Source organism: Xyrauchen texanus, chromosome 48 (assembly GCF_025860055.1).
Source record: "Xyrauchen texanus isolate HMW12.3.18 chromosome 48, RBS_HiC_50CHRs, whole genome shotgun sequence".
NCBI lineage: Eukaryota > Metazoa > Chordata > Actinopteri > Cypriniformes > Catostomidae > Xyrauchen > Xyrauchen texanus.
The window spans coordinates 19,746,347-19,757,375 of NC_068323.1; positions in this window are offsets into that span (position 1 = coordinate 19,746,347).

Sequence of the window (11,029 nt, forward strand, 5' to 3'; positions counted from 1 at the left end):
AGAAGTGATATAATCGCTACATAAACAGATAAAGTCTTTTTTTTTACTCTAAATCTCCACTTTCCCTTTTACATCTGAAAGTCAAAGTGGTGGCTGTAATGTTTCACTTTCACATCTGAAAGTGAAAGTTAAAGTGGAGATTTAGATAAAAAAGGACTTAAATATTGTTCTGTTTCTCACCCACACCTCTTCTGAAGATTTGGATATAACCACTGGTGTATTATGGATTACTTCTATGTTTCCTTTATGTGATTCCTGGAGCTACAAAGGTCTGATCACCATTAATTTGCATTGTATGGACCTACAGAGCTGGGATAATTTTCTAATAATCTTCATTTGTGTTCTGCTGATAAAAGAAAGTCACACATCTGGGATGGCATGAGGGTGATTAAGTGTCCCAACACACAGCAACATTTGACCGATGGTGTTTGTTTGGGGCAGGACTTACCAATAGAAGAATGGGGATGTTTTCTGAAATCTGTTTGAAAACATTGATGCTAAGCTGTTTGATGATGCTAGTAGTGCAGAAATCACCTCACCGTGTGTTTTAAACCAAGTAACTGTCATACTGTACAAAACCCCTGCCAAAGCAAGCATGTATGTTATTAAACTTTTGACTTGAAACCTTATAGTTAGCCTACTGAGATATTGCCCTCGTGACAACTTCCCTGTGTGACAGTTTGCCCTGGTCTGTTCTATTTTAAAGTACCGTAAGGTTTCCGTTGTCATTCCTGGGATTTGGTAATAATTCAATTTCCATTAGGGTAGCCTACTCGCACCACACATATATTAACACCATGTTTCATTCGTTAAAATATAGAATTTGTAATGTATAAAATATAATTTTGAAAAGTTCTAATTTAATATCTTAATTTCATGTAAAGGGGTTGAGTCGCTGAGCTTGACGATATAATACACTTCAAAATACTGTATGAATACAAATTATGACATTTCTTACCTGTTTCTGCACCACACGGTTAAAGAATGCTGAATGATGCCACTTCTGGTTTATAATATCACATATGGGTGGAGCTAAAAATGGTTGGTGTGATGGGATTAGCTTGGTTTTGGTATATGTATAGTACTGTGCATAAGGTTTTTCACAAAAGCATTTGTCTGAAGATGGTTATTTATATCTTCAGCTTTAGTGTGTCAATAGGAAATATAAATGTTAGACTCTCAAACATTACTTTTGCAAATAGAAAAGATTAGAATAGAAGAACAGGGAGCCCTGCAACTGATGTCATGGCCCCCACAGACCCCCCCACTGAACATTGGGTCAGTTTGAGATTACATAAAGAGACAGAAGCAATTGAGACTAAATATATTGAAGAACTGTGGTGAATTCTCCAAGAAGCTTGAAATATCCTATCTGCCAACAACCAAGAGAAACTGTGTCCAGGTGTACCAAGCAGATTTGGTGCTGTTTTAAAGGCAAAGGTGGCCACACCAAATATTGATTCAGCTTTTTATGTTTACTGGACCATGTATGACATTAAGTGATAAATGAAAAGTATTTATGTCATCATTCTTTTAAGAAATCCTCTCTCAAAGTTTTTCACAAGTGCCTAAAAGTTTCGCTCAGTACTGTGTGTGTGTGTGTGTGTGTGTGTGTGTATATATATATATATATATATATATATATATATATATATACTGCATTTTTTTAAATAATATATTTTTTATCAGCAAAGGAACACAAATGTTTATTTTCATTTCAAAAATGATAGACAGTGCTTGGAATAACATAGAATGTAGCCATTCTTTTATGATAAAGATTGTTTTAATGCAATAATTATTTTAATGAGTTATAATATCAAGATCTTGTAAAAACCTTTGACATTTCTTTTTAGGAAACCACCACTTTTAAAATAAAATACAAATTCTGGGGGACTGAAATATGACCGAATCCCAAAAATGACACTGTTACTTTTTTGCAAGAGTCAAACCATTCCAGTAAGCACGGGTTTATCAGTTTGGTTATGCTTAGATTGTGCCCGGCGTTCACGCACTTTGGTGAAGGCGGTGACATTCCGTGAGTCATTTGCGCTCCGGCGTTGCGCGCGCTTTATCTGGACACGGAGTGACAGCTGGACCACTGCATGAACACTACAGGATCTGTCCACGATACACCTGATCACCGCGAGATCGCTTGCGTCCTTATCAATCAACATTACATCTGAGCGCTCGTTTCTGCCTCTCCCGCACAACGCATTACTCTTAATTGTTTGCCATGCCAAGCTGGTGGAGAAACCTGAATATCTGTCTGCCAAAAATGCACGACGAAGGTAAGTGAAGAGATTTCAGGCATAATATCGAGGCTGGGTTGCATGTAAACGCATTTATGTGAGTAACAGGGATCAGCCATGGGAATTTACCACGGGTGGCTGCATTTGGAGCTCTAAACGCACGTGCTTATGAAGTTACATACGCTTTTGCTTTGTGCATATAATATTTATACTGAGTTGTATTATGATGGACCCACTCACCTGTCTAACATGATGTGAGGCAATATGAAGTGCCCTGGGTCATTGTGCAGAACATTTCATGCTGGGGCGTAGATAGGGGGGGTGTTGAGAGGGGTAGGTAACCCCCCAATAATCAAGACAAGCAAGTACAATCTCCCCCCCCCCACCACCATATTTATACCATGATCAATCTTCATGCTGCACCCTTGCCCCCATGTCTTCATTTAAGGTATAAGCTGGTTTCTCTCCCTTTTAAACCATCCCATCTTTGATAAATTAAACAGAAATCTGTATAATAATATCAACATTACAGGGGAGTTAAAATACCCAAGTTAACATCAAGTTGACATCCTCAGCTAACTTCCATTATCTCACTGAGCAATGGCTTGAACAGAGCATATTTCAAAAATTCTGGCATACCCTGTAATAGAAAAATGGGGTTTAAAACTTTAAAATCTAGGCTATTGCATAACAAGAATTACCTTGTGGTACTCCTTAGCCACTATCTGTATGCAATGTTGTCCAAGAGGGATTGGTGGTTGTGCATTGTGATGCTGTAATCCAGCTGCTGATTGTTTCTGAATAGAGGCTGAATGACTAGATATGAATTGCTCAAGGGAGAGATTTTGAGTCAGTTAACCTATCTTGACTCTCTGATCTTCTGTGCATGGAAGATCTCATGAATTGTGCATGTAGAGAGGTGAGAGCCCCACGCTGTGAAGAAAAGCCATTGTGCGAAACAATTGCAGCGCAGAAAACGCAACTAAAGAACCATTTAAGTAGTCCAAACGTCTAATGAACTATATTATAACACTCGTTAAGACTCCTATGATAGCTTTGTGAGTGGAGGAAGGGGGGTTATTGGTCTTTTTTGTCCTTTTTGAAGAGCTGCGTAAAGCTTCTTCAAAATCCCCCTTTTGTGGTGGAAGAAAAAGGTAAACAGGCTAGAACATGATATCCCTTTAAAATTTAAAGTTGGCATTTTTATTGAGATCCAAGACAAGAGATCTCATTAATCATAAGCACCAAGCTACATTCGAAAACTGGGGTTGAACTTGCAGTTTGCAGACAAAGTGTATGTGCATTTAGAGGAAGTTGCACTAATAGAGGCTTGGCTGATTATATCTTGTGGAGGCTGCAGCAGTATATCTGGACACAATCCTGCGCTTAGCTCCTGCACAATTGATCGTGGCTGCGTCACTGCTCAAGAGCTTGAGCTGAATTTCTGCCCCAGGTTTTTTAGCCATTTGGTTTCTAATTCTGATCAGGTTTGAGCAATATTTACTATCCTTGGTGAAAAATTAAAAGCGAAACGGCTTAGGATGGTCTATTCTGATGGTTTTAGTGGGGTTTTAGGCACTTGTTAGCTGGTCTGGTTGGGAAACTAATCCCACTGAACACCAGCTTGGCCAGACTGTTAGTGTAGGTGCGTTTTTAAGAATGAAAAAAATTAATAAATAACATTCTTGTGCTCCACTGTTGTTGTGCTTCTCAAACCACATGTTCTGTTGAGAGATTCTGAAACTAAACTGACTAACTAATTACCCTTGAAAATATTTGTATATGTTCATTTGACATATTAAAGTCACCCAATAGACATATTATTAAAGATTTAACCCTGTTGTAGTGATTGCCCGATATGGGTTTTTCAATGGCTGATGCCGATATGTAGAGAGCATGGTGGAAGATAGGCTGATATAATGCCAACACAATTTAATATGATAGCAAACAACATGTCCTTAATCTTTTATTTAGCATTATATGTAGTCAATTTCTAATCTTCATCTGGCCAATAATTTCAAAATACCAAATATTGGCCAATTTACCAGCCTCTGTGATATATCGGTTGAACACTACTTTGTTGTATCTCACTATGTATTTTTCAGATTTAAAAACTACATATAAACGTCTCCAAATCATCATTTGGCAGAAGTATTCTAAAGAATCTAAAAATGTGAAAATCCTCCAGGGCGTGCTGAGTGACTCCAGTTAGGCTTCCTAAGCAACTAATTGGCCTGGTTGCTATGGAGGGTAGAGTCTCTTGGGGAAACCTCCTCGTGGTCGCTATCGGTGGGGCGCGTGGTGAATTGTGCGTGGATGTCGCGGAGAATAGCGTGAAGCCTCCACACGCATTACATCTCCACGGAAACACGCTCAACAAGCCACTTGATAAGATGCACGTATTGACGGTCTCAGACGCGGAGGCAACTGAGATTCATCCTCCGCCACCCGGATTGAGGCACTACGCCACCACGAGGACTTAAAGCGTATCAGTCCAAATTGCGGAGAAAATGGGGAGAAAAAAAAGAATTTGAAAATCCATTGTATTTATAATTTTTTTTGTTTAGCCTATATCTGGGGTCTCTGAGACCTCAAACTTAAGTTATGTAAAAAAAAAAATATATAATAAATATATGGAGGACAGTTAAATAAATTATTTATATTATATACAGCTATTAATAGGTCCTTGGTGCCTCCTACATTGGTAAAAGGTTTCTCTTATCATATAAATCTGAGTTTTTGTCCTAACTGACCGTGATGAGTGATGAGGACATTTTGTCAATCATTTGATATATATTTTGCGTTGGGTAGCCCCGCCCACTGAACTCTTATTACTCCATAACTGTGCATTAAACAGGAAATATCTTCTGTCTGGCTGATTGTGATCCATTGCAATGGATCTGGTTAGGACATGCTGTTAAACCCAAACAGAACTTGAGGTTTACTACTATATACATTGCATTTTAAGAAGGTAACTTTTTGAGTTCAGTCTTCTTCTCCAGTCTCATTAGGAATTATATTAAGCATCTTATAATAAGTCTTTTTCTAATAAGTTAGTGCTACGCTCTTTATGCAGTGCCCGTTAAAATGGCAGTTCAGAAGTAATTTCTCTTGTGTCTCAGCAAGATGCTCATTTGCCCTCCTATTTTTAGAACAATCTGTAATCGCATGTATGTTAAATATCAAAGGTTGTCCTCTGTTCCTGAAGTCCAGTCATAGTAAGCATTGTTTAAGTCAAACACGCAACAAGAAGATTGCCATGATTCTTTAGTCATCACGGCTTCTTTCGTGTATTGAAAATGTGATTTTGAGGGTAGTCTAATAAGGATATTACATTTGAGTTTTATTTGAAACAGTAGTAAAACTTCTGACAATGCTACAACCAGAGTTCTGCTTGTGTTTCATGTATGAGACCAATTGTCTCGATAAATAGCATCCCCCTTGGCTTCACCTGAATTATTGCCACACCATGTTTCTCAAGCCATCTGAAACTGGTTGTTGTGTTTTGGAACATGGTAGCTGGTTTCTTAAGCTATATGTTTGTTGCTGGTCCTGGATGGTTTATCGTCTTGGACCAGCTAAAAATGAGCTACCATGTTCCAAAACACTACAACCAGTTTCAGATGGCTTGAGAAACATGGTGTGGCAATGTGAAAACGCTACAAATGTTATCTCGATTTTCCAGCTAGTTAGAAACTACCTTATGTTGATCTTGCTCCAGTTGAATAAATGAGCTGCTACAGTACATTTGTAGCTTTGACTTAAAGGGGTCATGTATTGAGAAATCAAACTTGACAGTTATAAATGTGCTAGCACCATGTATTTAAACTTAAGTTGGCACTGTCATGTGTTACAAAGCATTCGTAAAACACGGAAAGTTTCACTGTTGGAAAATGCCACAATTATGTAACAAGATATACACTGTTAAATTACATCTTTGTTTAATCGAGAATAAAAAGTAATACCTATTACACAAATAGTCAAGGAATAAATATAAATTAGAGTGATTACTTACCACACTGTCACAAACTGCATTATTCGTGGTGTTTGTGGAGGGGGGTTCATAACATGAATGGCTGAATTCGTCCGGTTGCCATTTGTAACCATCTGAACTTTTCAAAACAATTCCACATGCGTAAAAGCAGGGGCATTGACACTTATTTTGTATGCAAAGATGTTACCCAATCACAGCAGTGGGCATTTACATTGAAGTCTTAAAGGAGACATGACCCGAAAATGTATTAAAAAAATGTTTCTCCCCTTTTCTCCCCAATTTGGCATGCCCAATTCCAAATACGCTTTAAGTCCTCATGGTTGTGTAGTCACTCACCTCAATCCGGGTGGCGGAGGACGAATCTCAATTGCCTCCGCGTCTAAGACGCGTGCATCTTATCATGTGGCTTGTTGAGCACGTTACCATGGAGACATAGCGCGTGTGGAAGCTTCACGCTATTCTTCACGGCATCCACGCACAACTCACCACACGCCCCACCGAGAACTAACCATATTATAGCGACCACGAGGAGGTTACCCTGTGTGAGTCTACCCACCCTAGCAACCAGGCCAATTTGGTTGCTTAGGAGACCTGGCTGGAGTCACTCAGCACTCCCTGGATACGAACTTGCGACTCCAAGGATGGTAGTTAGCGTCTTTACTCGCTGAGCTACCCAGGCCCTGAAAATAGAGCTTTTTAATCAAAGGGCCAAAATTAGGATTGCAAATGGACAATTATTTCTTAATTATAACTATTTTTGATTGAGCAATATAAAATAAAAATAAAACAAAATGCTTTACACCTTTAAAATGAAATTTTGATACAAACTAAATATCAAAATATGGACGATTGAGGCCATTATCCCACACTCCAAACTCCTCTCAAGTGCGCTTTAAGTTCTTAATCTTTCAGTGTTTTTCATGCACTTTCAGAAATGATCAAGATAACGTGTCTAATTTGCATAATCTACTTTCATGTTGCACTTTACAAATCCCTCTGGCAGATCTGGCTAATAAAGCGCTCCACTCAATTCACCAGTCTTACAAACGACACTAGTGCCATAAGGCCTTCATCACATTAGTTTCAATGATCAACCTGAAAACGCATATTATGTCCCTGTACAGGTCCTGAGATGCAGTAAACTTTTCATGTTTAATTTTCAGTTGTGTAGATTCTCCTCATGTCATGCCGTGAAAACCCTGTATGCCTCTTCAACTCTCATTTCCAGAAGTGCTTGATGTTCCATTAAAATAACATTCAGAGTTTCGCTGTCACTCTCCGGGAATGCTGATGACTAAGGGGCGTCTCTGGGACAAGCAGAAGTGGTAATGAAGAGATGTGTTGAATGCTCTGTTATGAATGAAAATGGGCGATAAATCGCAAGGAGGGATATTGTGACTCTCTGGCTTGTCAAGCTCCTTGGGAGATAAAAACTGATAACCTTTGATGAAACACTCCCCAAAGGCTGGCATGTATAGCACGGGTGGAATATTTAAGCTCAACAACAGATCTCAAGACAAATCTTTTGTGAAATATTACCAGGGTGGTTAGCACACGCAGAATAGAGCAGTTTATCCTCTCTGAAAGGTTTTACCCTAACCCTGCCTCTACCCTAATCCTTGTCTTGTACCCTTACCCCTAACCCTAACCTACATTCTTGATCTGTGTTTGTCTTGGATATTGGACTAATTCTGGAGTCTTGTTAGACGGGCTCATCCATGAAGGTTTTTGGGTTTTTCACGATTGAACTCTTATGCAATTCATATAATCGGTTTAGCTATAACGTTAAATATTAATGAGAATGTGTATGGTTAATTTGATTTCAATTGGTGTAATAACTTATAATCATTTATCGTAATGAAATCGCTTCATGCGTGTAAAAAGCCAGAGGCGAAGCAATCATTATAACTGTGGGAGATCCCTTTTAGAAGGTAATTCGCCCTAGTTTGGGGGAAGTAATCATTATATTTTAATATTTACAATAAAACAGTTCAAATAGTTCAAATTGCAGCCAGCTTTAGAAAATTCTAACATTAATACCAAGCAGAAGCAAAATGGCTGCACTGACAATGTGCAAACAGTAAACGTAGGATTGCAGAATTACGGTAAAAATGATAATTGCAAATTATGATTATTATTGTTGATTACTAGAAATTACATTTACGTGCCACCGCAAACAGACACATAATGCAAGCATTTGGACATCGAACTGTTTAAAACTTGCGTATTAGGATTGATTGACATTACTAATACGATTTTAGACTAATTTAGGTATCTCTGATTCACCATTGCTATGTCTGGGCATGTCTAGAATACTAAACCACTGTATACTAAGTTCATTGTTAATTGAATCCGTTGACGCAACAAGAGTAGACTTAAATGGAATTCAGTAATTGGCAATTTTCATAATTAATTGATCGCTGCAGCCGTAATCGTAATCTTTACTTTTTCCGACATAAGTAAAACACAATCTTACAATGGCTAGCACCTTTTTACCCAACGTCCAACTTTCAGCAAGTCAGGTAAGACTACTGGGTGAATGTTACATCACAATTCATTTTGATGGACAAAGCTAATAAGGTTTATAATTTACCCCCACCTCCCACCCCCCAGCCCCGGCCTTTCCAGATTGTTTCTACATCTCAGCATGAAGCAAAGGAGTGTAAGACATTTATGTAATTTTTTTTTTATTATTTTTTTTTGTGAATGAAAGAATGTATGGAATACCTTGACCATTTTTGTCAGATTTAAAAAAAAAAAAATTTGTTTTACTTAATTGTCATATTCATACTGATGTTGTCCAGAATCTTCCTTATCATTGGTTTGTTTCAGCATGTGGTAAAGTGTTAAATTAGTTTACTTGGCTGGTATTTTGGCACATTGTCTTTGCTGTTGCTGCTTACATGCTTATCAATCAGAAAACATTCGGGATCATCAAGCAAATCTGATTTAGAGCAATTCAGTTTGCTTAGTTGTATTCATATATCCATGCTTATTTCAGCGTATTATAGGATGTGAGGGAGCTGTATATGTCTGCAACCTCAAAACAGACTGCGGCAGTTGAATGCATCTAGCCGTGAGACAATGTTAAGCGACACGCATGCCAGCCGCATTAGTGAATCTTCATCTAGGTCACTCATTGGAAATGTGGGTAATGTGATTTTATGACTCACCAAAGCAGAAAAGAAATAGCTCCATTTTCTCTATTCATCTCTTATTTTCATAAGAGAACACGGAAAGTGTTCATTATGTTTACATGAACAGTTATAATCAATCTACTGCGGGTTTTTGGGTAGTCGAGCTACAGTCTTGATCTGTATGTCCAAGTATGCATGAGACAAGTGTCAGATGAGGAAGTGTTCAAATATACTGTATGTGGTGTTGACTTTCTGAGCAAGTGCACAGCGCCGAGGCCGATTGTGATCCGATTCACCTGTAAAAATGCTGGACGAAGTTGAGCTATACAAGTGCATTATCTAGGTGTGTTAGTCCGACATTGCAAAAACACTGTGACATTTCAGTTAGACTAAGGCGTTTACATTTTAAACAAATTAATAATTGTTTTAGTCCAGCTGACTTTTAAATTCAAATGTAATTGCACCGATTCAATTTAAGGTTTCTAGTTAAAAGTTAATTGTCTCAAAAGAGTTTTCTGTTGTTTTGTATGTTGGCTTCAAACACCTAGTTCAAACCACTCTTAACCAGGTGTTAAAAACAGCTCATTGAACTGTATATTCAGTAAATATTCTCTGGAGTATACAGCTTGACCAGGGGAGTACGGACGATCTGAAAAGTGGTGGGGACGCATTCTAAATCTCATCAACCTCTCTTCACAATATTACAGTTTTAAATAATGTTTTAAGAATGTGATAAGAGGGGGCCTAGTTAGCTCAGCGAGTATTGATGCTGAACTGAAAAAAAAAAAATTATGTGCTGGATTTGCTTGAAAATCCCTCTTTTAAAGCAAATACCACTAGCAATTTTAAGCAACATACCTAAAAAAACATAGCTGCTATGGCCAAATGAATGAGCTTCCATTCAAAACTATTACTTAAAATACTGTGCCATGCCAGCTTATTCATTTATGTTTTTTAAACCTAAGAGTATCTGTTTAGCAAACGATGCATTATAAGCTCATTTAGCTCAACTGTAAGTGCTATTAGCAGCTTCAAATTTACCTTTTTTGTTGTTTACAAATTTACAATCTAACATAGATATTCATGCTCTCCTAGAACCAAAATATGTTCTCAAATACAAAAATAGTAATAAAATCATGATGATAAACATAAAAACAAAAACAAGTGGGCTATACAATGACAAATCATTTCAGTACATTTGAAAATGCATTTGAATAGACTGCAGACTGCAGACATATATGCATGTAGGAGAAAAGTCTCTGAACTAATAGTGTAACAAAAACACCAGAGACAAATATAGTTTGTATTTATAAATTAAACTCATTCAAATGAGTCAATTATATTCATTCAAAAGATCTTTTCAGTTTGGCCAGACATTGCCATCATCAAGATGCAACACCGTTTACATTATGACCTCAAAAAAAGAACGAAAAAGTGTCAGCTTTTTTGGGTAGCTGATGTGAAGGGCATAAAGTAGCCCAAAAAGTCAGTGCACTGATCCAAGTTTTGACAAATGTCCCCAGCTCATTTTCAAGTACAATCAATACATCCAGTGGGTTGAAAGGCAACTTTCGCTCTTCCTGCTCAAAAGTATTGATGGCATCTGCTCCATTCTGGGCTTGGTCAAACTCCTCTTCCTAAATGCATAG